The sequence below is a fragment of the Ursus arctos genome, chromosome X, assembly GCF_023065955.2.
Source record: "Ursus arctos isolate Adak ecotype North America chromosome X, UrsArc2.0, whole genome shotgun sequence".
NCBI lineage: Eukaryota > Metazoa > Chordata > Mammalia > Carnivora > Ursidae > Ursus > Ursus arctos.
This window is the reverse complement of record NC_079873.1, coordinates 70,852,579-70,859,123: the sequence shown is the minus strand read 5'-3', so window position 1 is coordinate 70,859,123 and position 6,545 is coordinate 70,852,579. Positions and strand designations below refer to the sequence as shown.

General features: G+C 33.7%; 1 protein-coding gene across 1 annotated transcript in view; it reads right to left on the bottom strand.

Annotated features, from left to right (window-relative positions):
• Nucleotides 1-341: 341 nt before the first annotated feature.
• The window catches only part of PABPC5 (poly(A) binding protein cytoplasmic 5), a 49,553-nt gene continuing 43,349 nt past the window's right edge, over nt 342-6,545 (bottom strand). The window contains exons 3-4 of the transcript XR_008959645.1: nt 2,059-2,183; nt 342-1,946 (exon numbers count right to left, since the gene is read on the bottom strand). The gene's annotated coding sequence lies outside the window, so the exon portion shown is untranslated. The remainder of the gene's footprint in view (nt 1,947-2,058; nt 2,184-6,545) is intronic.

The window sequence follows — 6,545 nt, the reverse complement described above, 5'->3', positions numbered from 1 at the left end:
TTTTTAAAGTAATCTCCACACCCAAAATGAGGCTCAAATTTGCAACCCAGAGATCAGGAGTTGCAGGCTTCACCAACTAAGCCATCCAGGTACCCACCTCTTGTAATTTTGAAACAACATTTTAACTTTTATTAGTCACAGTATATCAAGAGGTTGATATATATGCATGTCAAGAGGAATAACAGTATTCTTAGGTTTGAGATTATTTGTATGAAATGCTTGGAAAACCATAAAGCACTATATGGAGTAAATGTGGTAATAATAACAATAATTATAGTTCAGCAATTGTGAGGATGATTCTATTTTGTTTTTATGGAAGTCATTAGTACTACTCACCAGTATTTCTTTTTTTTTTTTTTTAGATTTTATTTATTTATTTGAGAGAGAGACAGTCAGCAAGAGAGGGAACACAAGCTGGGGGAGTGGGAGAGGACGAAGCAGGCTCCCAGCGGAGGATCCTGATATGGGGCTCGATCCCAGAATGCTGGGATCACACCCTGAGCCAAAGGCAGATGCGTAACGACTGCGCTACCCAGGCGCCCCTCTCACCAGTATTTCTGATTCTTCTCGTTTTCAAGGTATAATGGACCATTGAACTTCCCTTCCCCTTTCAAAATAGGTATAGCCATAAGAATTATCTTGAACAGACAATAAAATGTGAGCAGGTCATAAGTGTTACTTCTAGGCAGAGCTCTTAAAAACAGGTGTCTTGTTCTCCTTCATAATTCCCTGTGCCAGTGAAAGTAAATGGCAGTCATCTAGACATTGGACGATGTGAAGCAGAATGGCCCTCCCCAATCTATACAATGGATATGTAGTACAGGTAGTATGAGGGAAAAACAAACTTAACTGTTTTTAAGCCAGTGAGATTTTGGTGTTGTCTTTTACCATAGCATATATTATTCTATCCTGATCAGTGTAACTTTATTAATTTTAGTCTTTCATTGTATTATTTTTTTTATTGTGGAAAAATATTTATGAACATAGGATGTCTTTCCACTTATGTCTTCTTTAATTTCTTTCAGCTACATTTTGTTGTTTTCAGTGTACAACTGTTTCATCTGCATAGTTAAGTTTATTCCTAAGCACCATATATATTTTTCAATATGTTACTTTTTATTGTAGTAAAATATACATGAGATAAAGTTTACCATTTTAACCATTTTTAAATGTTTAGTTCTGTGGCATTAATTATTTTCACATTGTTGTGCAATCATCACCACTATCCATCTCCAGAGCTTTTTCATCACCACAAACTGAAACTCTGTGCCAATTAAGTAATAATTCTTCATTTTCCTTACCCTAACTTCTTGGTAACCACTATTCTACTTTTTGTCTGTATGAATTTGACTACTCTGGGAAGTTTATATAAGAGGAATCATATATATTTGTCTTTTGCAACTGGCTTATTTCACTTTGCATGTCTTCAAGTTTCCTTCATGTTGTGACGTGTCAGAATTTCATTTGTTTTCAAGGTTAAAGAATAGTCCATTGTATGTATATACCACATTTGTATATCTATTCAACTGTTGATGGACATCTGGGATGTTTCTGCTTTTGACTATTGTCAATAATGATACTATGAACACAGATGTACATTCTTTAACTTCTTTTAGATATATACCACCCAGAAATGTAATTGTTGGATCATATAATTCTATGTTTAAATTTTGAGTAATTGTCCTACCATTTTTTATAGTATCTGCAACCATTTTACATTCCCACTATCAATGCAAAAGAGTTGCAATTTCCCCACATCCTTGCTGTTTTCTTTCTTTTTTCTTTTCCTTTCCTTTCCTTTCCTTTCCTTTCCTTTCCTTTCCTTTCCTTTCCTTCCTCTTCCCCTCCTCCTCCTCCCCTTTCCTCTTCTTCTTCTTCTTCTTCTTCTTCTTCTTTTCTTCTTCCTCTTCCTCTTCCTCTTTTAATAATAGGTGTTAGGAGACAAACTGAACAGAGAGAGAGAGAGAGAGAGAGAGAGTGAGCACTGAGCTATTAGGTGTCACAGTAGCAAATGAAAGCAACAAACCAAAAATGAGAGTTAAACCTTTAATAACTTACTGTGATAGTATAAACAAGAGGCCAAAACCAGAAAAAGAGCCACCTCCTCCTGTTGCATTTTCTCCCATGGAACAGTACAAAGATGAAAGGTCAGGTAGATCAATGCAGAAGTGGGGTTTATCTCACTATTGAGAGAACACAAACAAAAGTTTCCAACAGTTTTATGGATTCTGGTGTTGGAGGTTAAAATGTGGGAAGCGTTAGAAGTGGAAAAGTACTAGGTACTGAGTCAGAATGGGGAAAATTGTCTTTAAGTTTTTCTCTTTCTTCCTCCATAGGGAGGTCTTGGTAGAAGTGCCTGAAGAGGACCTCAGGGAAGTCCCCAGATTAAGAGACTTGGAAATCCAGGTATCAGGACTAAGGATGTAAATATGTAAAGAGCATGATCACCTAGGGGAGATTGAAACCTTGAATGCAACTCTATCAGAGATTGTGATGCACTGGCTATGCCTCAAGTCTGATGTGAGGATAGTAGCTTTCCCTGTGAGGCCTGTCAGGTAAAGACTTTCTAATTGCCTGTGGTCAAGCCTGAAAAATCACACATTGGTTTTTAACCAGGAATGGGACACCTCAATAGACATCCTAATGTGTATGAGTGGTGGTAGCTCACTGTGACTGATTTGTACTTCCCTAATGACTACTGATGGTGAACATCTTGCTTTTATGTGCTTATTGATCATTTAGATATCATTTTTTAAAAGTATCTATCCAAGGCCTTTGCCCATTTTTTTAAAAAAATCAATCTGGGTTTTGTTGTTCTTGTTGCTGTTATTGCTGCTGTCGTTGTTGCTGTTGTTGAGTTGTAGGAGTTCTTCATATATTCTGGAGAACAATCTTTTATCACATATAAGATTTGCAAATAATTTTCTTATTCCATGGATTACCTTTTCACACTGTTAATAGTGTCCTTTAATGCACAATAGCTTTAAATTCTGATGATGTTTTGACTTTTCTAGTTTTTCTTTGTTCTTTGTCTTTTTAGTGTCCTATCCAAGAAATCATTGCTAAATCCAATGTCATGAAGATTTTCTCTTAGATTTTCTTCTTTTATCACTGTAGCTCTTACATTTACATTTTTAATGTGGTATAAGATAAGGGCCTAAATTCATTTATTTTTGTATGTGGATATACAGTTTTCTCAGCACCATTTGTTGAAGAGACTATTGCTTTCCCTTTGCATGATCTTGGCATCCTTGTCAAAAATCATTTGGCCATTTGTTGTTTTGATTACCATGACTTTGTAGTAAGTTTTGAAATCAGGAAATGTGAAATCTTCATTTTTTTTTCTTTTGCAAGCTTATTTTGGCTATTTGGAGTCCCTTGAGATTCCATATAAACTTTAGGATGGATTTTTGTATATCTACAAAAAAAAAACAGCATTGGGATTTTAATAGAGATTGCATTAAATTTATACATCAGTTTGGGTAGTACTGGAATTTTCACATTAGTTCTCCATTCGATAAACATGGGATTTATTTCCATTTATTTGTGTCTTCTTTAATTTCTTTCAATCACGTTTTGTAATTTTTTAGTTTATAATTCTTTCACTTCCTTACTTAAGTTCAAGTATTTTTTTGATGCTATTGTAACAATTTTTTTAATTTCTTTTTTGGATTATTTCTTATTACTGCATATAAATACAACTGAATTTTGTGTGCTGATTTGTATCATACAAGTTTGCCAAATTTATTTTTCAGTTCTGTTTTTGGTGTGTGTATAACCTTTAGGCTTTTCAAAGTAAAAGGACACGTGGCCTTCAAACAGCTAATTTTACTTCTTCCTTTCCAATTTGGATGACTTTTATATCTTTTTCTTGCCTAATTGCTCTGGAGGGAAATTCCAATACTATAGATTGCAAGCACAGCCTGTATTATTCTTTCTTCATCTCCTTTTCACAGAACAAATTGTCTATAAAGATTTGGGTCTTCCCACTAGAGCATGGGATGAAGAAGTAACTTGGATTTCTTTTTGATACATACAAAATAGGCATCGAGGAAAGTTTAAAAATTATTAAAGTATAGGGGCGCCTGAGTGGCTCAGTCGTTAAGCTTCTGCCTTCGGCTCAGGGCGTGATCCCAGAGTCCTGGGATTGAGCCCCACATCAGGCTCCTCTGCTGGGAGCCTGCTTTTTCCTCTCCCACTCACCCTGCCTGTGTTCCCTCTCTCGCTGGCTGTCTCTCTCTCTGTCAAATAAATAAATAAAGTCTTTAAAAATAAAAAATTTAAAAATAAAAATTATTAAAGTATAACTAAAATTATTAAAGTATAACTCCCACCTTTTCAGTCTTTTACAAATCTTAGACCAAATGAAGTGGAGACCACTGAAGAAGGGAATGCTTAAAAATATAAAATTGAAAAGTAATTGGTCAAATAGTTTTATGACTGTTAACTGACTCAGGTATAATAGGATTTCTTGCTCAGGTACAGCGCATACTTGCAAAAAACAAAGAATAGAGAAGGAGCCCAAATATGTGTATCTTTTTCTTCCTGTGTGTGTTAAAGTTTGTGAGGGTCTTTTAAAAAATATTTCCTCAAGACTTTTAAAAAAGTAGAGACAAATAACTTGAGTCCTTTTGAGGAAAGACATTGTTTAATCTAAAATAATAATATAGAATCCTAGAACTGAAATTTATCTTTGTTTCTAGAAAGTAGGATTATTTTATTACATCAGAATATAATTTCTTTTAAAGACAACAAAGGAAGAAAGACTGCATATCATTTTACACATGTGTTGGTGCTCTTGTGATTTTTTCCAAAATATTTTATCTTTCATAACATTTGTGTTGCTGTCAAGACTCCTCCCTTTGCGTAATTAATGCCTTGTAGTTACTAGAGAAACATAATAATATTATAAAGATGTTTAAGATCAGTGCAAGTCTTTATATTCTTATAGACTCCTTCCCTGATTATGTAGTAAGCCGCTCACAGTCTTATCTTGTAATATCAACTACATCTTTACAAACATCTTCAACTGTCTCATAATATCCTGAGACAACATTGGAGACCAGGGAGAAAAGCTTCCTAAATAAGTAGACATTAAAATAGCATTGACTACCATAAAAAATTAGATGGTTAATTTATGAATACTTTCTGCTCATTTATCTCCTATTCTTTTTTGTTATTTACTCTGATCATTTCATATGTATTTTGATTTAAAATAAGTAAATAATAATAAATAATAACAAATAAATAATGTTTTTAAATAATAAGGCAGACATTCTTACCTTATCTGTACAGCCATTGGCTTTTTTTCTTTGCCTAGTACAAATTATTAACCCCATAGACTAGCCATCAACACTTTAAACTGTATCACAACCCAGGGAAATGAGAAGCTAATAGTGCCATTTTTACTGATGAAACCATTGAAACACAAAGATTTTTTTTAAAGATTTTATTTATTTATTTAACAGAGATAGATACAGCCAGTGAGAGAGGGAACACAAGCAGGGGGAGTGGGAGAGGAAGAAGCAGGCTCATAGCGGAGGAGCCTGATGTGGGGCTCGATCCCATAACGCCGGGATCACGCCCTGAGCTGAAGGCAGATGCTTAACAACTGCACCACCCAGGCTCCCCTGAAACACAAAGATTTGATTATATACCTGTGGTCACAGAACTGGCTAATAGTAAAGTAGGAAAAAAAAAAAGCTCTTAATCTCTCAACTTCTATCTTATTCTTTGATGCTATCTCATTTTATTTAATATCAGGAAATATGACTCAAACTTTAGAATATTTATTCTGTCATTTAACCCTCCAACCTTTTTTTTTTCTTGAATAGATATCAGGATAAATGATAATAAAAAGACTAAGTACAATAAAGATAATATTGAATGTCATTTCTGACTTATTCAATGGAGCAAAAACATAGAAAGTGAATAGATAAGAAAGTGCATAAATGCATGGAAATTTAAAACATTAAATTGAGAAAACCTTAATGATAAAGTTTAAATAGCATTTGAAGAACCATTGTCTATTTCTTATTTTCTGAAATAGCTTGTTCTGACTTCAGTATATAAATATTTTTAAAATAAAAAAAAGTGGTAAGATGATGGAGATATGATTAACAACTGTTACCCTAATTACCAATACATGTGATTCTCACTTGCACTTATGAGATGTGCTGTTAAAAGCTTGGAATGTATAAGATTGTTGAATCTCAATATTTTAAAATGTACAGATATTATCATTATTTTATATAATTGAAAAGATAATATTGAATGTGGCTTTTTTTGGCAGGTTTAATAGTGGATGATTGATAAAAGGAATGTGGCAGCATGAATATTCTAAAAACCTTGGGTTTTTGGAAATCTTATAAGTGAATAATCTTTTTCTAAAAAGTGGCTTATAAGCCCAGCTACAATAATTATTACATCTATGTGCATGACAGAGATTATATGGCAGTTAGCCTAAATTCAGAAAGTGTTTTTTTCTTAAAAAAAAAAAAAACAGGCAAATGCCTACATTGACCCTTTTACTGAGGTGTGGGAGG